Here is a 25,869-nt window from a genome sequence, read left to right on the forward strand (position 1 = left end):
CCCTAACCCTCACCCTCACCATAAACCTAAGCCTCATCCTAACCCTAACCCTAAATCTAGCCAAAACCTTACCCTAACACTAACCCTAACCCTCACCATAACCCGAGCCCTCACCCTCACACTAATCCTAGCCCTTACACTCACCCTAACCCTATACTTAACCGAACCTTAACTCTCACCCTAACCTTAACCCTAACCCTCACCTAAACCTAACCCTCACCCTCACCCTCACTCTCAGCCTAACCCTAAGCCTAAGCCTAACCCTAACCCTAACCTTCACCCTCAACCTCATGCTCAGCCTAACCCTAAGCCTAAGCTTAACACTTACTCTAACCCTGACCCTCACACTAGCCCTCAGCCTAAACCTAATCCTAATGCTATCCCTCATCCTAACCCTCACCCTAACCCTAACAATCACCCTAACCCTAATCCTCACTCCCACCCTTACCCTCAGCATAATCCTAACCCTAAGCCTAAGCCTAACCCTAACCCTCACATACCCTAACCCTAACCCTAATCCTAATCCTAAACCTAACCCTAAACATCAACCTAACCCTCACCCTAACCTTAACCCTAACATTAATCCTAACCCTAACCCTGGAACTAACCCTCCCCCTAACCCTAAATCTAACCCTAAAACTCACCATCATCCTTACCCTAATCCTAACCCTAACCTTCACCCTAACCCTAAACCTCACCTTCACTGTAACCCTAAACCTCACCCTTACCCTCACCCTAACCCTAACCCTTAGCCTAAATCTCACCCAAACACTAACCCTGATCCTCACCATCACCCTAGTGCTCACCCTAAACCTAATCCTAACACGAAGGTGAACCCTTAACCTCACCCTAACCATTGCGGTAACCCTAACTCTAACACTGACCGTAACACTAACCCTCAACCTCATTCTCAACCTAACCTTAACTCTAATCTTAAACCTCACCCTCACCCTAACCTAACCCTAAACCTGACCCTAAAGCTCACCCTAATCCTAAGCCTAAACCTCACCCTAACCCTAGCGCTCACCCTAATCCTAATACTAACCCTAAACTTCATCCTAAGCCTCACCCTAAAACTAACCCTAACCCTCACCCTCACCCTCACCCTAACCCTAACTCTAATGCTCAACCTAACCCTATCCCTCACCCTGACTGTAACCCTTACCCTAACACTAACCCTAACCCTAAAATTAACCGAACCCTAACTCACACCCTAACCCTAACTCTAAACCTCACCCAAACCCTAACCCTCAACCTCACCCTCACTCTCAACCTAACCCTAAGCCTAATCCTAAAACTAACCCTAACCCTTTCCCTAATCCTAATCCTAACCCTAACCCTAACCCTCACCCTGTTGCTCAGCTTAAGCCTAAGCCTAAGCCTAAGCCTAACTCTAACCCAAACCCTCACCCTAGCCCTAACCCTAACAGTAACCCTAACTCTAACCGTAAACCTCGCTCTCACCCTAACCCTAACTCTAACCCTAACCCTAAACCTAAACCTCATCGTAACCCTAACCCTAACCCTCACCCTCACCCTAACCGTAACCCTAACACTAACCCTAACAATAAACCTAACCCTAAACCTCAACCTAACCATAACGCTCACCCTAACCCTAACCCTCAACTTAGCATTTACCCTCAACCTAACTCTAACCCTAACCCTAACCCTCACCCTCACCATAACCCTAAACCTAAACCTCATCCTAACCCTAACCCTAACCCTCACCCTCACCCTCACCATAACCGTAACCGTAACCCTAACCCTAACAATAAACCTAACCCTAACCCTCAACCTAACCATAACGCTCACCCTCACCCTAACATTTACCCTCACCCTAACCCTAAACCTAACCCTAACACTAACCCTCACACTAACCCTAACCATCACCCTAACCCTAAACCTCACCCTAAAACTAAACCTAACCCTCACCCTCACCCTAGCCCTCACCCTAACCCTAACCCTCATCCTCACCCTAAGCCTCACACTAAAACTAACACTAATCCTCAACCTAACACTCACTCACACCCTTCCCCTAACCCTAACCCGCACCTAAACCCTAACCCTCAGCCCACTGTAACCCTCACCCTCACCCTAACCCTCACATTTACCCTTACCATCACTGCCAAGCTAAACCTTACCCTAACCCTAATCCTCACCCTAACCCTCACCCTAACCCTAATGCTAACCCTAACCCTCAACCTAAACCTAACCTTCACCCTCATCGTAACCCTTTCTCTAACCCTCAACCTAACCGTAAACTTAACCCGAACACTAACTCTGACACTCATCCTAAAACTCCCCTAACCTTAGCCCTAAACGTAACCCTAACCGGAACCCTAACCCTCAACCTCATGATCAGCCTAAGCTTAAGCCTAACCCTAAACCTAACAATCACTCTAACCCTAACACCAAACCTAACTCTAACCCTAAACGTCATCCTCAACCTAATCCTAACTCTAACTCTAACCCTAACACTAAACCTGACCCTAACCCTCACACTAACCCTCATCCTCACCGTAACCGAAACCCTAACCCTAAACCTAACAATAACCCTAACACTAACCCTAACCCTCAACCTAACCATAACGCTCACCCTAAGCCTAACCCTCATCCTAACCCTTACCCTCACCCTAACCCTAACACTAACCCTCACACTAACCCTAACCCTCACTCAAATCCTAAACCATACCCTAACCCTAACCCTGAACCTAACCCTAAACCTCATGCTCAGCCTAACCCTAAGCCTAAGCCTAACACTTACCCTAACCCTCCCCCTCACCCTAGCCCTCACTCTAATCCTAATCCTAAACCTAACCCTCATCCTAACCCTCACCCTAACCCTAACCCTAACCATCACCCTAAACCTAATCCTTACCCCCACCCTCACTCTCAGCCTAAGCCTAACCCTAATCCTAACCCTCATACTCACCCTCACCCTCACCTTATCCTAAACCTAACACTAAACATAACCCTAAACCTCAATCTAAGCCTCATTCAAACTTTAACCCTAATACTAAACCTAACCCCAACTCTCGAACTAACCCTCCAACTAACCCTAAATCTAACACTAAACCTCACCCTCATCCTAACTCTAATCCTAAACCTAACCCTAATCCTCACCCTAACCCTAACCCTAACCCTCACCCTCCCCCTCAACCTCACCATAACTCTAACCCAAACCTTAACAACAACACTAACCTAACCATAAACCTAACCCTAACCCTAAACATAACCCTAATCCTAACACTCCCCCTCACCCTAACCGTAATCCTAACCCTAACCCTCACCCTAACCCTAAACCTCACCCTCCCTGAAACCCTAACCCTCAAGCTAACCCTCACCCTAACCCTAACCCAAACCTAAACCTTAATCTAAAACTAACCCTAACCCTCACCCTCACTCTAGCCCTCATCCTAACCCTAATCCTCATCCTCACCCTCACCCTAACCCTAAACCTAACGCTAACCCTCAACCTAACCCTAACCCTCACGTTCACGATAACCCTAACCCTAACCCTCACCCTAACCCAAAACTTAACCGAACCCTAATTCTCATCCTAACCCTAACCCTAACTCAGTCGAACCCTAACCCTAACTCTCACCCTCTATGTTAGACTAACCCTAAGCCTAAACTTTACCCTAACCCATACAGTCACACTCACCCTAACCCTTACCCTAAACCTAATCCTAACCCTAAGTGTAACCATCACACTGAACCTAACCCTCATGCTAACCCTAACTCAAACAGTAACCCTAACCCTCAAACTCAGCCTCATCCTAACCCTAACTCTTACCCTAAATCTCACCCTCACTCTAACCTTAAACCTAAACCTACATTTCACCCTAACCCTAACCCTAAGCCTAAACGTAACCCTAACCCTGACCCTTACAGTAACATTCACCCTCAGCCTAAGCCTCACCTTTAACCTTACCATCATCCTCACCCTAACCCTCACCCTAACCCTAAACCTCATCCTAACACTCACCCTAACCGTAAACCTAACCATCACCCTAACCCTAACCGTCACCGTCAATCTCATGCTCAGCCTAACCCTAAGCCTAAGCTTAAGCCTAACCCTTAGCTAAGCCTCACCCTCACGTTAGCCCTCACCCTAACCCTAATCCTAACCCTAACCATCACCCTAAACCTAATCCTTACCCCCAACCTCACTCTCTGACTAATCCTAAGCCTAAACCTAACCCTAACCCTAACCCTCACACTCACCATTACCCTCACCCTAATCCTAACCCAAACCGTAATCATAACCCTAAAACTCAACTTAACCGTCACCCCAACCTTAACCCTTAAACTAACCCTAACACTAACCCTCGACCTAACCCTCCAACTAACCCTAAATCTAACCTTAAACCTCACCCTCACCATAACCCTAATCCCAACCCTAACCCTAAACCTCATTCTAACCCTAATCCTAATCCTCACCCTGACCATCACCCTCACCATCACCATAACTCTAACCCTAACCCTAACAATAACACTAATCCTAACCCTAAACCTAACCCTAACCCTAATCCTAACAGTCTCCCTCACCCAAACCCTAATCCTAACGCTTACACTAAACCTCACACTAACCCTAACCCTAACCCTTACCCTAGCCCTCACCCTAACCTTAATTCTAACTCTCACCCTCACCCTAAACCTGACCCTCATCCTCACCCTAAACCTCACACTAACACTAACACTAATCCTCAATCTAACCCTCATCCTATACCTAACACTAACCCTTACACTAACCCTAAACCTAACCCTAAACCTCACCCTTATCTTAACCCTCACCCTCAGCGTAAACCTCACCTTTACCCTTACCATCAACCTTACCCTAACCCTAACCCTCATCCTCACCGTAAACCTAACCCTCAAACTAACCCTCACCCTAAGCCTAACTCTAACCCTAACCCTTAATCTAACACTAACCCTAAACCTCACCCTCAACCTAGCCGTCACCCTATCCCTAATCCTCATCCTTACCCTCACCCTAACCCTAATCTTAACCCTTACCGTAACCCTAATCCTAACCCTAAGCCTCAACCTAACCGTAACACTCAAGCTCACCATAAATCTAACCCTAACCCTCACCCTAACCCTAAACTTAACCAAACCCTAACTCTCACCATAAACCTAACCCTGACCCTGACTCTGAACCTCACCCTCAGCCTAACCCTAAGCCTAACCCTAACCATAACCCTCACACTCACCCTAACCCTTATGCTAATCCTAATCCTAAACTTAAGCCTAACCCTCAACCTCAACCTAACCCTCACCCTAACCCTAACTCTAACACTAAACCTAAACATCAATCTCAGCCTCACCCTAACTCTAACTCTAACCGTAAACCTCACCCTCACCCTAACCCTACCCCTAACCCTAACCCTAAATCTCACCCTAACTTTAACCCTAAAGCTCAACCTCAAACTAGCCCTCACCCTAACCCTAACCATAAAACTAACCCTTAACCTAACCCTAACAATCACCCTCACTTTAACCCTTACCCTAACCCTCAACCTAACCCTAAACTTAACACGAACCCTAACTCTCACCCCAACCCTAACACTAACCCTCACCCTAACCCTAACCCTCAACCTTACCGTAACCCTAACCCTCAGCCTAACCCTCACCTTTAACCTTACCGACACCCTCACCCTAACCCTATACCTAACCCTAAACCTCAACCTAACGCTAACCCGAAACCTCAACCTCAAACCAGGCCTCACCATAACCCTAATCCTAAACCTAACCCTCATCCTAACCCTCACCCTAACACTAACCCTAACCTTCACATTCACCCTAACCCTAATCCTAACACTAACCCTCAACCTAACCCTAACCCTCATCCTCAACATAACCCTTAACCTAACCCTCAACCTAAACGTAAACTTAACCCGAACCCTAACTCTCACCCCAACCCTTACTAACGCTCAGCCTCAGCCTAACGCTCACCTTTAACCTTACCGACACGCTCACCCTAACTCTATCCATAACCCTATCCCTAACCCTAAACCTCACCTTAACCCTAAACCTCACACTCACCATCAACCTCACCATAACTCTAAACCTAACCCTAACAATAACACTTACCCTAAACCTAACCCTAACCCTAACCCTAACCAAAACCCTCACCCTCAGCCTCAACCTCAGCCTAAATGTAAGCCTAAGCCTAACCCTAACCCTAACCCTCACCATAATCCTAACTCTAACCCTAAACTTAACCTTAACCCTAACCCTAATTCTAACCCTCACCCTCACCCTAAACCTGACCCTCATCGTCACCCTAAACCTCACACTAACTCTAACACTAATGCTAAATATAACACTCTTCCTATCCCTAAACCTAACCCTTACACTAACCCTAAACCTAACCCTAACCCTCACCCTTATCTTAACCATTACCCTCAGCATAAACCTCACCTTTACCCTTAAAATCATCCTCACCCTAACCTCACCCTAACCCTAAACTTCATCCTAACCCTCACCCTAAACGTAAACCTAAACATCACCCAAACCCTAAACCTCACCCCCAACCTCACCCTCAGCCTAACCCTAAGCCTAAGCCTAAACCTAACCCTAAGCCTCACACTCAACCTCACCCTCACCCTAATCCTAACACTAACAATAACCCTAACCCTAAACCTCATCCTAACCCTCATCCTCACCCTCACCCTCAACCTCACTGTTACTCTAACCATATCCCTAACAATAACACTAATCCTAACGCTAAACGTAAACCTAACTCTAACACTAACCTTAATCCTAACACTCACCCTCACCTTAACCCTAATACTAACAATGAACAACACTCTAACCCTAACCCTCACATCACCATAACACTAACTCTCATCCTAACCCTCACTCTAAACCTAACCCTAAACCTAAACCTCATCCTAACACTAACCCGAATCCTCACCTTCACCTTAGCCCTCAACCTAACCCTAATCCTAACCCTAATCCTCATCCTAACCCTCAACCTAACCCTAATATTAACCCTAACACTCACCCTAACCCTCAACTTAACCCGAACCCTAAGTCTCACCCTAACCCTAACCCTCACTCTCATCCAAACCCTAACCCTAACCCTCACCCACACATTCAGTCTAAACGTAGCCTAACCCTAATCCTAAACCTAACCCTCACACTCACCCTAAACCTTATCCTAATCCTAATCTTTACCTTAAGCCTAAAGCTCACCCTCACCCTAACCCTCAGCCTAAACCTAAATCTAAAACTAACCCTAACCCTAACCCTCACCCTCAGCCTCACCCTAACCCTAATTCTAACCCTAAACCTCACCCTCACCCTAACCCTAACCCTAAACCTAAGCCTCACCTTAAACCTAACCCTAAACCCCACCCTCACAATAGCCCTCCCCATAACCTAATCCTAACCCTAACCCTTATCCTAACCCTCACCCTAAACCTAATCCTAAACCTCATCCTCACACTCACACTAACTCTAAACCTAACCCTAACCCTCAACATAACCCTAACCCTCACCCACACCATAACCCTTACCATAACCCTCACCCTAACCCTAAACTTAACCCAAAACCTAACCCTCACCCTAACCCTAACCCTCACCCTCAACCTAACCCTCAGCCTAACCCTAAGCTTAAACTTAAACCTAACCCTAACACACACACTCACCCTCACCCTGAACCAAATCCTAAACTTAACCCTAACCCTAACCCTAACCCTCCCCCTTACTCTCACTGTAATCCTAATGCTAACACTAACCCTAACCTTTTCCTAACCGTCACCCTAACCCTAACTAACTCTAAACCTCCAGCTCACAATAAACCTAACTCTAACACTAACCCAAACCCCTAAACCTCGCCGTAACCCTAAGCCTAAAACAAAACCTCACCCTAACCCTAACCCTAAACCTAAACCTCATCCTAACCCTAACCCGAACCCTCAACTTCACCTTCACCATAACCGTAACTCTAACCCTAACCCTAACAATAACCTCACCCTAACCCTAACCCTCACCTTAAAACTTACCCACACACTAACACTAACCCTAACCCTAACACTAACCCTCACACTAACCCTAACCATCACCCTAACCCTAACCCTCATTCTAACCTTATCCCTAACCCTCATCCTCACCCTAGCCCTCACCCTAACACTAACCCTCATCCTCACCCTAACCCTCAACCTCACCCTCACCCTAAGCCTAACCCTAACACTAAACCTAATCCTAAACCTATCCCAAACCCTCACCCTCACACTAACCCTCACCCTAACCCTAACCCTAAAACTAACACTATCCCTAAACTTAACCCTCACCATCACCCTCACCCTAACCCTAACTCTAAATCCGAACGTCAAACCTAACCCTAACCCTAAACCTCACCCTCACCCTAGCCCTTACCCTAACTCTAATCCTAACCCTAACCCTCATACTAAACCTCTCCCTAACCCTAAACCTAACCCTCACCCTAACTCTCAACCTCATGCTCACCCTCAGACTAAACCTAAGCCTAACCCTAGACCTAACCCTAACAAACACACTCACCCTCAACCTAATCCTAATCCTATCCCTAAACCTAACACTAACCATAACCATCCCCCTATCACCCTAACCCTAACCCTAAACCTCACCCGAACCTTAATTATAACCCTAAACCTCACCCTCACCCTGACCCTAACTATAACTGTAACCCCAACCTAGACTTCAACCTAACACTAACCCTAACCCTCAACCTCACATTAACCGTAACCCTAAACCTAACCCTAACAATAAACCTAAACCTAATCCTAACCCTCACCCTTACCATAACCCTCACCCTAACCCATACCTTCAACCTAACACTTACCCTCATCCTAACACTAACCGTAACCCTAACACTAACCCTCAAACTAATCCTAAACCTAACCCGAAACCTCAACCTAACCCTCACCCTCAACCTAATCCTAACATTACACCTAATCCTAACACTCACCCTAACCCTCCCCCAAACGGTAAATCGAAACCTAACCTCCACCCTAACCCTAACCCTAACCCTCACCCGCCCCCTCACCTTCACTGTAACTCTAACCCTAACCCTAAAAATAACACTAACCCTATCCCGAACCATCACCCTAACCCTAATCCTCACCCCACCCTCACCCTCAGCCTAACCCTAAGCGTAAGCATAACCCTCACCCAAACCCTCACACTCACCCTCAATCTGACCCTAATCCTCAACCCTCAACCTCAACCTAAACTTCAACCTCAAACTAACCCAAACACTAATCCTAACCCTAAACCTCACCCTAACCCACGCCCAAACAATAACTCTAACCCTCAACCTCAACCTCAACCTAACCCTAACCCTATCCCTAAACCTCACCCTAACCCTAACCCTCACCCTCACCCTCAAACTCACCATAACTCTAATCCTGACCCTAAGAATAACACTAATCCTAACCCTAACCCTAACAATAACACTCACCCTCAGCCTCACCCTCACCGCAAACTTTAACCTAAACATAACCATAACAATAACCCTAACCCTAAGCCTAACCCTAACCCTAACTCTAATCCTCACCCACAACCTCACCCTCAGCCTAACACTAAGCTTAACCCTAACCCTAACCCTCACCGGAACCCTAACCCTAACCCTAACCCTATGAGTAACCCTAAACCTAAACCTAACCCTAAACTTAACCCTAATCCTCAGCCTCACCTTCACCCTAACCCAAACCATAACATTAACACTCACCATAACTCTAAGCCTAAGCCTATCCCTAAACCTAACTCTCACACTCACTCTCACCCTAACCCTAATCCTAAACCTAACTCGATTCCTATACCTAGCCCTCACCCTAACCCTCACCATAGCCCTCACACTTACCCTAATCCTAACACTAAACCTCATCCTAAACCTCACTCTGACATTAACCCTAACCCTCACCCTCACGCTCACACTCAGCCTAAACCTAAGCCTAACCCGAACCATAAACCTAACCCTCACTGTAACCCTAACCCTAACCTTAACCATGACACTAACCCTAAACCTAAACCTAACCATAAACCTAACCCTAAACCTAACCTTAATCCTCAGCTTCACCCTCACCCTACCCCAAACCCTAACCCTAACCCTCACCCTAACCCTAAGCCTAAACTTAACCCTATCCCTAACCCTCACCCTAACCCTCCAACTAACCCTATATCTAACCCTAAACCTCACCCTCACGCTAAGTCTAATCCTAACCCTAACCCTCCCCCGCACCCTCACCCTCACCTTAATTCTAACACTAACGCTAACAATAAAACTAACCTTCTCCCTAACCATCACCCTAACACTATTACCCACCTCCACCCTCACCATCAGCCTAAACCTAAGCCTAAGCCTAACCCTCACCCTAAGCCTTACGCTCACCCTCACCCTAAACCTAATCCTAAACCTAAGCCAATCCCTAAACCTCAACTTAACCCTCACCCTCACCCTAACCCTAACACTAACCCTAACCCTAAACCTCACCCTAACCCTCCAACTAATACTAACTCTTACCCTAAACCTCACGCTCACACTAACCCTAACCCTAACCCTAAACCTCACCCTAAAACTCAACCTAACCCTAAACCTCACCCTCATGCTCAACCTCACCGTAACTCTAACCCTAATCCTAACAATAACATTAACCCTATCCCTACCCCTAACACTAATCATAACCCTCACCCTCAGCATCACCCTCATCACAAACTTAACCCTAACCATAAAACTAACAATACCCCTAATGCTAACCCTAAACCCAACCCTAATCCACACCCCACCATCACCCTTAGCCTAAGCCTAAGCCTAAGCTTAAGCCTAACCCTCAACTTAACCCTAACCATAACCATAACCCTAAACCTAAACCTAACCCTCACCCTAAACCTAACCCTAATCCTCAGCCTCACCCTCAACCTAACCCACAACCTCACCCTAAGCCTAAGCCTAACCCTAAACCTAACTCTCACACTCACCCTCACCCTAAAGCTAATCCTAAACCTAACCCTATCCCTAAACGAAACCCACACACTACCCTCATCCTAGCCCTCACCCTAACCCTAATCCTAACCCTAAAACTAATCCTAAGCCTCACCCTAACCCTAACCCTAACCTTCACCCTAACCCTAACCCTAAACCTCACCCTCATTCTCTGCCTAAGCCTAAACCTATCCTAACCCTAACCCTAACGTTAACCCTCATGGTAAAGATAACCCTAACACTAACCCTACCTGTAACCCTAAATCTCACCCTCATCCTAAACCTAACTCTAACCCTAACCCCAAACCTAAACCTCATCCTAACCTTAACCCTAAACCTCAGCCTCACTGTAACTGTAACCCTAACCCTAACCCTAACCCTAACAATAACCCTAACCCTAACCCTAACCCTCACCCTATCCCTAACCTTAAGTGAACCCTAACTCTCACCCTAACCCTAACCCTCACACTAACCCTAAACCTCACACTCACCCTCATCCTAAATCTAAGCCTAACCCTAACCCTAACCCTCACAATCACCCTAACCCTTACCCTAATACTAATCCTAACCCTAAGCCTAACCCTCACCCTCTACCTAACCCTCACCCTAACCCTAACTCTAACACTAACCCAAACCCTAACCATCAACCTCAGTCTCAACCTAACCCTAAACCTAACCCTAAACCTCACCCTCACCCTAACCCTAAACCTAACCCTAACCATAAAGCTCACCCTAACCCTAAACCTAAACCTCACCCTCACCCTAGCCCTCACCCTAACCCTAATACTAACACTAACCCTCATCCTAACCCTCACGTTAACACTAACCCTAACCCTCTCACTTACCCTAACCCTAATCCTAACCCTAACCCTCAACCTAAACCTAACTCTCACCCTCACCCTAACCCATACCCTAACCCTCACCCTAACCCTAAAATTAACCCGATCCCTAACACTCACCGTAACCCCAACCCTAAACCTCACCCTAACCCTCACACTTAGCCTAACCCTCACGTTTACCCTTACCTTCACCCCCACCCTAAACCTCACCCTTACCCTAACATTCAACCTAACACTCACCCTAACCCTAACTCTACTCCTAAACCTCACCCTCACCATAACCCTAACTCTAACACTATCCCTAACACTAATCCACAACCTAAAACTAACCTTAACACTCAAACTGACCCTAACACTCACCCTCACCCTCACCCTCAGCCTAAACCTAAGGCTAACCCTAACCCTCACACTCACCCTAACCCTAACCCTAATCCTAATCCTAACACTTACCCTAACCCTCACCCTCTGCCTCAGCCTCACCCTAACCCTAATTCTAACTCTAAACCTCAACCTCACCCTAACCCTAACGCTATTCCTAACCATAACCTTAACCCTAACCCTAACCCTACCCCTAACTTTCACCCTCACCCTGACCCTAAGCCTAAACCTAACCCTAACTCTAACCCTCACACTCCCCCTCTCCTTAAACCTAATCCTAATCCTAACCCTAACCCTAAGAGACACCCTCACCTTAAACCTCGCTCTAACACTAACACTAAGCCAAACCCTCACCCTAACACTCACCTTAAACCTATCTGTAACACTAAACCTCAAACTCACACTGACCCTAACCCTAACCCTAAACCTCACCCTAACCCTAACCCTAAACCTCACCTTCAACCTAGCCCTCACCCTAAACCTAATCCAAAACCAAACCTTCATCCTAACACTCACACTAACCCTAACCCTAACCCTCACCCGAACCCTAACCCTCCCGCTCAACCTAACCCTCAGCCTAAACCTAAGCCTAACCCAAAACCTAACTCTAACCCACACACTCACCCTCACCCTAACCCTAATCTTAACCATATCCCTAACACTTAACCTCACCCTAACCCTAAACCTAAAACTAACCCTAACCCTAACCCTCATCTTAAACCTCACCTGAACCCAAAATCTAACCTTAAACCTCACACTCACCCTAACCCTAACCCTAACCCTAACCCTAAACCTAAACCTCCCCTAACCTTAACCCTCATCCTCACCCTCACTGTACCCCTAACCCTAAACCTAAAAATAACTCTAAAACTAACCGTAAACCTCACCCTAACCATAACCCTCACCCTAACACTAACCCTCACCGTAACCCTAATTCTAACCCTAACCCTAAACCTCACCCTAACCCTAACCCTACCCCTCAGCCTCACCCTAGCCCCCACAATAAACTTAATTCTAACCCTAACCCTCACCATAACCTAACCCTCATCCTCACCCTAAACCTCACACTAACCCTAACCATAATCCTCAATCTATCCCTCACCCTCATCCTAACCCTCACCCTAACCCTTACCCTAACCATCACCCTAATCCTAACTCTGACGCTTAGGGGAACACTCACCCACAGCCTAACCCTCACCTTTACTCCTATGGTCACACTCATCCTAACACTCACCCTAACCCTAACCCTCATCCAAACACTCAACTTTAACCTAACCCTATCCATCACCCTAACCCTAACACTCACCCTCACCCTCACCCTCAGCCTAAACCTAAGCCTAAGCCTAACCCTAACCCTAACACTCACCCTCACCCAAGCCCTCAGGCTAAACCTAATCCTATCCCTACCCTCATCATAACCTTCACCCTAACCCTAATCCTAAACATCAACCAAAATATATTCCTCACCCCCACGATCACTGTCAGCCAAAACCTAAGCCTATAACTAACCCTAGCCATAACCCTCACCCTCAGCCTCACCCTCACTGCAAACTTAACCCAAAACATAACACTAAAAATAACCCTAATTTAAACCCTAACCTAACCCTAATCCTCACCCCCACCCTCACACTCAGCCTAAACCTAAGCCTAAGCCTCGGACGAACCCTAATCCTCACTGTAACCCTAAAACTATCCCTAACCCTAAACCTAAGCCTAGTCCTCAGCCTCATCCTCACCCTAACCCAAAACCTAACCCTAACCCTCAACCTAACCCTAACCCTAACCATAACGCTCACACTCAACCTCCCCCTAACCCTAATCCTAAACCTAACCCTATCCCTAACCCTAACCCTCACCCTAACCCTCACCCTAGCCCTCATCCTAACCCTAAATCTAAACCTTAACGTCAACTTAACCCTAACCCTAACACTAACCCTAACCCTCACACACATGCTCAGTCTAAGCCTAAGCTTAAGCCTAAGCCTAACCCTAACCCTAAACCTAACCCTTACACTAATCCTAACCCTAACCCTCACCCTAAACCGAACACAAACCCTAAATCTAACCCTAAACCTCACCCTCACCCTAACCCTAACCATAAACCTAATCCTAAACCTAAACCTCATCCTAACCCCAACCCTAATCCACACCCTTACCCTCACCGTAACCCTGAACCTAACCCTAACCCTAACCCTAACCCTAACCTTCAACCTAACCCTAACCCTAACCCCAACACTAACCCTCACACTAACCCTAACCATCACCCTAACCCTAAACCTCACCCTAACACTAACCCTAACCCTCACACTCATCCTAGACTTCACACTACCCCTAACTCTCATCCTCACCCTAAAACTCACACTAACCCTAACACTAATCCTCAATCCAACCCTCACCTTCACCCTAACCCTAACCCTAACCCTCACCCTAACCCAAACCCAAACCCTCACCCTTACAATAACCCTTGCCCTCAGCATAAACCTCATTTTTGGCTTACCATCACCCCCACCCTAACACTCACCCTAACCATAACCCTAACCCAAACCCTCCTCCCTAACCCTAACTCTACCCCTAAACCTCACCCTAACCCTAAGCCTAACTCTAACCCTAACCCAAACACTAAACCTCAACCTAACCCTAACCCTCACACTCACCCTCACCGTAACCATAATACTAGACCTAAATATAACCCTCACCCTAACCCTAACCCTCGACCTAATAATATCCCTAACCCTCACACTCACCGAAAAACAAACCCTAATCCTAATCCTAACCCTAAACCTAACCCTCAGCCTCAGCTTAACCCTCACCCTAACCCTAAACCTAACACTCACCCTAACCCTAGTCCTCACCCTCAGCCTCACGCTAACCCTAACTCTAACCCTAAAACTCACCCTCACCCTAACAGTAACCCTAACCGTAAACCTCAACCTAACCCTAAGCCTAAAACTCACCTTCACCCTAGCCCTTACCCTAACCCTTATCCTAACGCTAAGCCTCATCCTAAACCTCCCCCTAACCCTAACTCTAACCCTAAACCTCACCCTCACCCTAACCATAACCCTAACCCTAACCCTAAACCTCACCCTAAACCTCACCCTAACCAAAACCCTCACTCTCACCCTCAACCTCAACGTAACTCTAACCCTAAACATAACAATAACACTAACACTAACCCTAACGCAGACCCAAACCCTAACCCTAACAATAACCCTCACCCTAACCCGAACCCTCACTTTAACACTTACCCTCACACTAACACTAACTCTAACCCTAACACTAACCCTCAAACTAACCCTAAACATCACCCTAAACCTCACTCGCAATCTAACCCTTTCCCTAACCCTCATCCTCACCCTAACCCTAACCCTCACCCTCACCCTCAGCCTAACCCTAATCCTAATCCTAATCTTAAACCTATCCCTAAACCTCAACCTCACCCTAACCCTCACCCTAACACTAACTCTAAAACTAACACTAACCCTAAACCTAACCCTCACCCTCAGCCTCACCCTAAACCTAACTCTAAAATTAAACCTCAGGGTCACCCTAACCCAAACCCTAAGCCTAAACATAAACCTCACCCTAAACCTAAACATAAACCTAAACCTCACTCACCCTAGCCCTTAACCTAACCCTAATCCTAAACCCTACCTTCATTCTAATCCTCCCACTAACCCTAAACCTAACCCTCACCCTAATCCTAAAACTCAACCTCACCCTCACCCTCAGCCTAAACCTAAGCCTAACCCTAGACCTAAAGCTTACACACACACTCAGCCTCAACCTAATCCTAATCCTATCCCAAACCCTAACCCTAACCCTAAACCTCCCCCTAACTATCACCCTAACCCTAACCCTAACCCTCACCCTAACCCTAACCCTATAAACCTATAACCCTAAACCTCAACCTCAACCATACCCTAACCCTAACCCTCACCCTAACCCTCACCCTAACCCTCACCCTCACCCTCACCCTAACCCTAATCCTAAACCTAACCCTATTCCTATCCCTAGCCCTCACCCTAACCCTCACCATAGATCTCACCCTTACCCTATTGCTAACATTAAACCTCATCATAAAACTCACACTAACCCTAACCCTAAACCTCACCCTCAGCCTAACCCTAAGCCTAAGCCTAACCCTAAACCTAACCCTAACCCTAAACCTCACTGTAACCCTAACCCTAACCCTAACACTAACACTAACCTTAAACCTAAACCTAACCCTAAACCTAACCCTAAACTTAACCCCAAACCTCAGCCTCACTCTCACCCTAAACCAAACCGTAACCATAACCCTCAAACTAACTCTAAGCCTAACCCTAACCCTAACCCTAAACTTCATGTTAACCCTCACTCTAAACCTAACCCTAACACTAAACCTAACTCTATCCCTAAATCTCACCCACATCCTAAACCTAACTCTAAACATAACCTAAACCTAAACCTCATCCTAACCCTAACCCTAACCCTCACCTTCACTGTAACTGTAACCCTAACCCTAAAAATAACCCTAAACCTAATCCTAAACCTCACCCTAGCCCTCAACTTAACTGAACCCTAACTCTCACCCTAACACTAACCTTAACCCTCAACTTTACCCTAACCCTGACCCGTACCCTCACCCTCAGCCTAAACCTAAGCCTAAACCAAAACCTAACCTTAACACGCAAGTCACCCTAACCCTTACCCTAATCCTATTCCTAACTCTAAGCCTAACCCTCATCCTCAACCTAACCCTCACCCTAACACTAACTCTAACACTAACCCTAACCCTAACCCTCAACCTCAGTCTCAACCTAACCCTAAATCTAACCCTAATCCTTTCCCTCACCCTAACCCCAAACCTAACCCTAACCCTAAGCCTCACCCTAAACCTAATCCTAAACCTCACCCTCAGCCTACCCCTCACACTAACCCTAATCCTAAACATAACCCTCATCCTAACCCTCACCGTAACCCTCACCCGCAGCCTCACCCTCACCTTAACTCTAACACTAACCCTAACAATAAAACTAACCTTAACCCTAACCATCACCCTAACCCTATTCCTCACCCCCACCCTCACCCTAAGCTTAAACCTAAGCATAAGCCTAACTCTGACCCTAAGCCTTACACTCACCCTCACCCTAAACCTAATCCTAAACCTAACCCTATCGCTAAACCTCAAACTAACCCTCACCCTAACCCTAACCCTAACTCTAACCCTAAACCTCACCCTAACCCTCCCCCTAACCCTAACTCTAACCCTAAACCTCAACCTAACCCTAACCCTCACCCTCACGCTCAACCTCACCGTAACTCTAACCCTAAGTCTAAAAATAACACTAAACCTAACCCGAACCATCACCCTAACCCTAATCCTCACCCCACCCTCACCATCGGCCTAAACCTAAGCGTAAGCCTAACACTCGCCCTAACCCTCACACTCACCCTCAAACTGACCCTCATCCTAAAGGTAACCCTATCCCTCAACCTCAACATAACCTTCACCCTCACACTAACCAAAACACTAACCTAAACTCTAAACCTCACCCTAACCCTCCCCCTAACAATAACTCTAACCCGAAACCTCACACTCACCCTAACCCTCACACTCACCCTCAAACTCACCGTAACTTTAACCCTAACCCTAACAATAGCACTAACTCTAACCCTAACCCTAACGATTATCCTCACCTTCACCCTCACCCGCACCGCAAACTTAAACCTAATTATAACTCTAACAATAAACCTAACCCTATGCCTAAGCCTAACCCTAACTCTAATCCTCACCCCAACCCTCACCCTCAGCCTAACGCTAAGCCTAACCATAACCCTAACCCTACCCTCACCGTAACCCTAACCCTAACACTAACCCTAACCATAAACCTAAACCTAACGCTAAACCTAACCCTAATCCTCAGCCTCACCCTCACCCTAACCCAAACCCTAACCCTAATCCTCACCCTAACTCTAAGCCTAAACCTACCGCTAACCCTAACTCTCACACTCACCCTAACCCTAACCCTAATCCTAAACCTAACTCTATTCCTATCCATAGCCCTCAACCTAGCCCTCACCATAGCCCTCACACTTACCCTAATCCTAACACTAAACTTCAACCTAAACCTCACCGTAACCCTAACCCTAAACCTCACCCTCACCGTCACCCTCAGCCTAACCCTAAGCCTAAGCCTAAGCCTAACCCTAACCCTAAACTTAACCCTAACAGTAACCCTAACCCTAAGCCTAACACTAACATTAAACCTAAACTTAACCCTAAACCTAACTCTAAACTTAAACCTAATCCTTAGCCTCACCCTCATCCTAACCAAAACCATAACCCTAACCCTCCCCCTAACTCTAAGCCTAAACCTAACCCTAACCCTAACTCTCACACTCACCCTCACCCTAACCCTAATCCTAAACCTAACCCTATCCCTATCCCTAGCCCTCACCCTAACCCTCAAACTAGCCTTCAACCTTAGCCTAATCCTAACCCTAAAACTCATCAAAGACCTCACGCTAAACCTAACCCAAACCCTCACCCTAACCCTAACCCTAAACCTCACCCTCATGCTCAGTCTAAGCCTAAGCCTAACCCTAAACCTAACGTTAACCCTCGCCTTCAACCTAACCCTAAAACTAACCCTAACTCTAACCCTAAATCTCACCCTCATCCTAAACCTAACTCTAAACATAACCTAAACCTAAACCTCATCCTAAGCCTAAACCTAACCCTCACCCTCACTGTAACTGTAACCCTAACCCTAACAGTAACCCTAACCCTAACCCTAACCCTCACCCTAACCCTAAACTTAACCGAACCCTAATTCTCACCCTAAACCTAACCCTAACCCTCACCCTTACCCAAACCCTTACCCTTACCCAAAACCTCACCCTTACCCTCACCCTCAGCCTAAACCTATGCCTAACCCTAACTCTCACAGCCACCCTAAACTTTACCCTAATCCTAATCCTAACTCTAAGCCTAACATTCACCCTCAACCTAACCCTCACCCTAACAGTAACTCTAACACTAAACCTAACCCTAACCCTCAACCTCACACTCACCCTAACCCTAACCCAAAACCGCACACTAATCCTAATCCTAAACCTCACCCTCAGCCTAGCCCTCACCCTAACCCTAATCCTAACGCTAAACCTCATCCTAACCCTCACCCTAACCCTCACCTGCACCCTCACCCTCACCTTAACACTAACACTAACCCTAACAATAAAACTAACCTTAACCCTAAACATCACCCTAACCCTATTCCTCACCCCCACCCTCACCCTCAGCATAACCCTAAGCATAAGCCTAACCCTCACCCTAAGCCTTACATTCACCCTAACACTAAATCTAACCCTAAACCTAACCCTATCCCTAAATCTCAACCTAACCCTCACCCTCAACCTAACCCTCACACTAACCCTAACCCTAAACCTCAACCTAACCCTCCCCCTAACCCTAACTCTAACCCTAAACCTCACCCTCACCTTAACACTAACCCTAACCCTAACCCTATAATTTACCCTAAAACTCACCCTAACCCTAAACCTCACCCTCATGCTCAAACTCACCGTAACTCTAACCCTAACACTAACAATAACACTAACCCTAACCCTACCCCTAACACTAATTATAAACCTCACACTCAGCCTCACCCTCAACGCAAACTGAACCCGAACCATAACACTAACAATACCCCTAACCATAACTCTAACCCTAACCCTAATCCACACCCTCAACCTCACGCTCAGCCTAAGCCTAAGCTTAAGCCTAACCCTCAATTTAACCGTTACCCTCACCCTAACCCTAATCCTAACCCTAACCCTAACCCTAATCCTCAGCCTCACCCTCAACCTAACCCAAAACCTCACCCTAACCCTAAGCCTAACCCTAACCCTAACCCTCACACTCACCCTCACCCTAAACCTAATCCTAAATCTAACCCTACCCCTAAACGTAACTCACACCCTAACCCTCACACTAGCCCTCACCCTAACCTTAATCCTAACCCTAAAACTCATCATAAGCCTCATCCTAACCCTAACCCTAACACTCACCCTAACCTTAACCATAAACCTCACCCTCATTCTCTGCCTAAGTCTAAGCCTAAGCCTAACCCTAACCCAAACGTTAACCCTCACCCTAAACCTAACCCTAACACTAACCCTAACTCTAACCCTAAATCTCATCCTCATCCTAAACCTAACGCTAACCCTAACCCAAAACCTAAACCTCATACTAACCTTAACCCTAACCCTCACCCTCACTACAATTGTAACCCTAAATCCAACCCTAACCCTAACAATAACCTTAACCCTCACCGTAACCCTAACCCTAAACCTAAACCTAACCCTAACCCTAAACCTCACTCTAAACCTAATCCTAAACCTCACCCTCAGCCTAGCACTCACCCTAACCCTAATCCTAACCATAACCCTCATCCTAACCCTCACCGTAACCCTCAGCCGCACCCTGACCCTCACCTTAACTCTAACACTAACCCTAACAATAAAACTAACCTTATTCCTAATCATCACCCTAACCCTATTCCTCACCCCGACCCTCACCCTAAGCCTAACCCTAAGCCTAAGCCTAACCCTCACCCTAAGCCTTACACTCACTCTCAGCCTAAACCTAATCCTAAACCTAACACTATCCCTAAACCTCAACCTAACCCTCACCCTCACCTTAACCATAACACTAACCCTAACCCTATACCTCCCCCTAACCCTCCCCCTAACCCTAACTCTAACCCTAAACCTCAACCTAACCCTAACCCTCACCCTCACGCTCAACCTCACCATAACTCTCACCCTGGCCCTAAGAATAACACTAACCCTAAACCTAACCCTAACGATAACACGCACAGTCAGTCTCACCCTCACCGCAAACTTAAACCTAAACATAACCCTAACAAGAAGCCTAGCCCTAAGCCTAAGCCTAACCCTAACTCTAATCTTCAGCCCCAACGTCACCCTGAGCCTAACCCTAAGCCTAAGCCTAACCCTAACCCTAACCCTCACCTTAACCCTAACCCTAACACTAACCCTAAACCTAACCCTAACCCTAACCCTAACTCTCACACTCACCCTCACCCTAACCCTAATCCTAAACCTAAACCTATCCCTATCCCTAGCCCTCACCCTAACCCTCACCATAGCCCTCACCCATACCCTAATCCTAACACTAAACCTTATCCTAAACCTCACCCTAAACCTAACCCTAACCCTCACCCTCACCCTCATCCTCAGTCTAACCCTAAGTCTAACCGTAAACCTAACCCTAACCCTAACCCTCACCGCAGCCCTAACCATAACCATAAACCTAACACTAACCCTAAACCTAAACCTGACCCTAAACCTAAGCCTAATTCTTTGCCTCACCCTCACCCTAACCCAAACCCTAACCCTAATTCTCACCCTACCCCTAAACTTAACCGAACCCTAACTCTCACCCTAACCCTAACCCTAAACCTCACCCTTAACCTAAGCCTCAACCTCACCCTCACCCTCAGACTAAACCTAAGCCTAACCCTAACCCTAACCCTCACACTCAGCAAAACCCTTACTCTAATCCTAATCCTAATCCTAAACCTAAGCCTAACCTGAACCCTCAACCTAACTCTCACCCTAACCCTAACTCTAACACTAACCCTAATCCTAACCCTCAACCTCAGTCTCAACCTAACCCTAAATCTAACCCTAAACCTCACCCTCACCCTCACCCTCACCCTAACCCTAACGCGAAACCTCACCCTAACCCTAATCCTAAACATCACCCTCAGCCTAGCCCTCACCCTAACCCTAATCCTAACCCCAACCCTCATCCTAACCCTCACCCTAAAACTAACCCTAACCCTCACCTTCACCCTAACCCTAATCGTATCCCTAACCCTCAACCTAACCCTAACTCTCACCCTAACCGTAACCCTCACCCTAACCCTCACCATAACCCTAAACTTAACCTGAACCCAAACTCTCACCATAACCCTAACCATAACCCTCACCCTAACCCTCACTTTTACCTTAACCCTCAACCTTAGCCTAACCCTGACGTTTACTCTTACCATCACCCCCAATTTAACACTCACCCTAACACTAACACTCTACCTAAACCTTACCCTAGCCCTAACTCTACACCTAAACCTCACACTCACCCTACCCCTAACTCTAACACTAACCCTAACACTAAACCACACCCTAACCCTAACCCTAACATTCAAACTAACCTTAACACTCACCCTCACCCTCACCCTCAGCCTAAACCTAAGGCTAACACTAAACTTCACACTCACCCTAACCCTAATCCTAAGTCTAAACCTAACCCTAACCCTAACACTCACCCTCTCCTTCAGCCTCATGCTAACCCTAATTCTAACCTTAAACCTTACCCTCAACCTAATCATAATGCTAAGCCTAACCCCCAACCTAACCCTAACCCTAACCCTCACCCGCACCCTCACCCTCACTTTAACTCTAACCCTAACCCTAAAAATAACACTAACCCTAACCCGAACAATCACCCTAACCCTAATCCTCCCCCACCCTCACACTCGGCCTAACCCTAAGCGTATGGCTAACCCTCACCCTAACAATCACACTCACCCTCAAACTGACCCTCATTCTAAAGGTAACCCTATCCCTCAACCTCAACATAACATTCACCCTCACACTAAGATAAACACTAACCTTAACTCTAAAACTTACCCTAACCCTCCCCCTAACAATAACTTTAACCCTAAACCTCACCCTCACCCTAACCAAAACCCTAACCCTAATCCTCACCCTAACCCTAACCCTTACCCTCACCCTCAAACTCACCGTAACTTTAACCCTAACCCTAACAATAACACTAACCCTAACCCTAACCCTAACGATAACTCTCACCCTCAGCCTCACCCTCACCGCAAACTTAAACCTAAATATAACTCTAACAATAAACCTAACCCTAAGCCTAACCCTAAACCTAACTCTAATCATCACCCCATCCATACCCTCAGCCTAACCCTAAGCCTAACCATAACCCTAACCTTAACCCTCACCGTAAACCTAAGCCTAAACCTAACCCTAACCATAACCTTAACCCTCACCGTAACCCTAACCCTAACCCTATCACTAACCCTAAACCTAAACTTAACCCTAAACCTAACCCTAAACTTAACCCTAATCCTTAGCCTCACCCTCATCCTAACCCAAACCATAACCCTAACCCTCCCCCTAACTCTAAGCCTAAACCTAACCCTAACCCTAACTCTCACACTCACCCTCACCCTAACCCTAATCCTAAACCTAACCCTATCCCTATCCCTAGCCCTCACCCTAACCCTCAAACTAGCCCTCACCCTTAGCCTAATCCTAACCCTAAAACTCATCAATGACCTCACCCTAAACCTCACACTAACCCTAACCCAAAACCCCACCCTCATGCTCAGCCTAAGCCTAAGCCTAACCCTAACCCAAACGTTAACCCTCACCCTAAACCTAACCCTAACACTAACCCTAACTTTAACCCTAAATCTCACCCTCATCCTAAACCTAACTCTAAACATAACCTAAACCTAAACCTCATCTTAACCCTAACCCTAACAATAACCCTAACACTAACCCTAACCCTCACCCTAAACCTAAACTTAACCAAACCCTAATTCTCACCCTAAACCTAACCCTAACCCTCACCCTTACCCAAACCCTCACCCTTACCCTCATCCTCAGCCTAAACTTAAGCCTAACCGTAACCCTAACACTGAGCCTCACAGCCACCCTAACACTTACCCTAATCCTAATCCTAACTCTAAGCCTAACCCTCACCCTCAACCTAATCCACACCCTGACCCTAACTCTAACACTAACCCTAACCCTAACCCTCAACCTCAGTCTCACCCTAACCCTAAATCTAACCCTAAACCTCACCCTCACCCTAACCCTAACAAAAAACCGCACACTAATCCTAATCCTAAACCTCACCCTCAGCCTAGCCCTCACCCTAACCCTAATCCTAACCCTAACCCTCATCCTAACACTCAACCTAATCCTCACCCGCACCCTCACCATCACCTTAACTGTAACACTAGCCCTAACAATAAAACTAACCTTAACCCTAAACATCACCCTAAAACTATTCCTCACCCCCACTCTCACCCTCAGCATAACCATAAGCGTAAGCGTAACCCTCACCCTAAGCCTTACATTAACCCTAACACTAAATCTAACCCTAAACCTAACCCTATCCCTAAACCTCAACCTAACCCTCACCCTCACCCTAACCCTCACACTGACCCTAACCCTAAACCTCAACCTAACCCTCCCCCTAACCCTAACTCTAACCCTAAACCTCACCATCACCTTAACACTAACCCTAACCCTAACCCTATACCTCACCCTAAAACTCAACCTAACCCTAACCCTCACCCTCACGCTCAAAGTCACCGTAACTCTAACCCTAACACTAACAATAACACTAACCCTAACCCTACCCCTAACACTAATTATAACCCTCACCCTCAGCCTCACCCACAAGGCAAAATAAACCCTAATCATAACACTAACAATACGCCTAACCATAACCCTAACCCTAACACAAATCCACACCCCCACCCTCACTCTCAGCCTAAGCCTAAGCCTAAGCCTAACCCTCTACTTAACCCTAACCCTAACCCTAAACCTAACCCTAACCCTAACCCTAACCCTAAACCTAACCCTAACCCTAACCCTAATCCTCAGCCTCACCCTCAATCTAACCCAAAACCTCACCCTAACCCTAAGCCTAACCCTAACCCTAACCCTCACACTCACCATCACCCTAACCCTAATCCTAAATCTAACCCTACTCCTTAACGTAACCCACACCCTAACCCTCACACTAGCCCTCACACTAACCCTAATCCTAACCCTAAAACTCATCATAAGCCTCACCCTAACAATAACCCTAACACTCACCCTAACCCTAACCCTAAACCTCACCCTCATTCTCTGCCTAAGTCTAAGCCTAAGCCTAACTCTAACACAAACGTTAACCCTCACCCTAAACCCAAACCTTACACTAACCCTAACTCTTACCCTAAATCTCACCCTCATCCTAAACCTAACTCTAACCCTAACCCAAAACCTAAACCTCATCATAACCTTAACCCTAACCCTCACCCTCACTACAACTATAACCCTAACCCCAAACCTAAACCTAACAATAAACCTAACCCTCACCCTAACCTTAACACTAACACTAAAACTCACCCTAACCCTAATCCTAAACCTCACCCTCAGCCTAGCCCTCACCCTAACCTTAATCCTATCCCTAACCCTCATCCTAAAACTCACCCTAAAACTAACCCTAACCCTCACCCTCACCCTAAACCTAATCCTAACCCTAACCCTCAACCTAACCCTAACTCTCACCCTAACCATAAACCTAACCCTCACTGTAACCCTAAACCTAACCCTAACCCTAAACCTAAACCTAGTCCTCAGCCTCACCCTCACCCTACCCAAAACCTAACCCTAACTCTCACCCTAACCCTAATGCTCACACTCAACCTCACCCTAACTCTAATCCTAAACCTAACCCTATCCCTAACACTAACCCTCACCCTAACCCTAAACCTAAACCAAAACCTCAACCTACCCCTAACCCTAATCCTAACCCTCACACTCATGCTCAGTCTAAGCTTTAGCTTAAGCCTAAGCCTA

This window comes from Dipodomys merriami, unplaced genomic scaffold (assembly GCF_024711535.1).
Source record: "Dipodomys merriami isolate MVZ:Mamm:240054 unplaced genomic scaffold, mDipMer1.0.p SCAF_118, whole genome shotgun sequence".
Lineage (NCBI taxonomy): Eukaryota > Metazoa > Chordata > Mammalia > Rodentia > Heteromyidae > Dipodomys > Dipodomys merriami.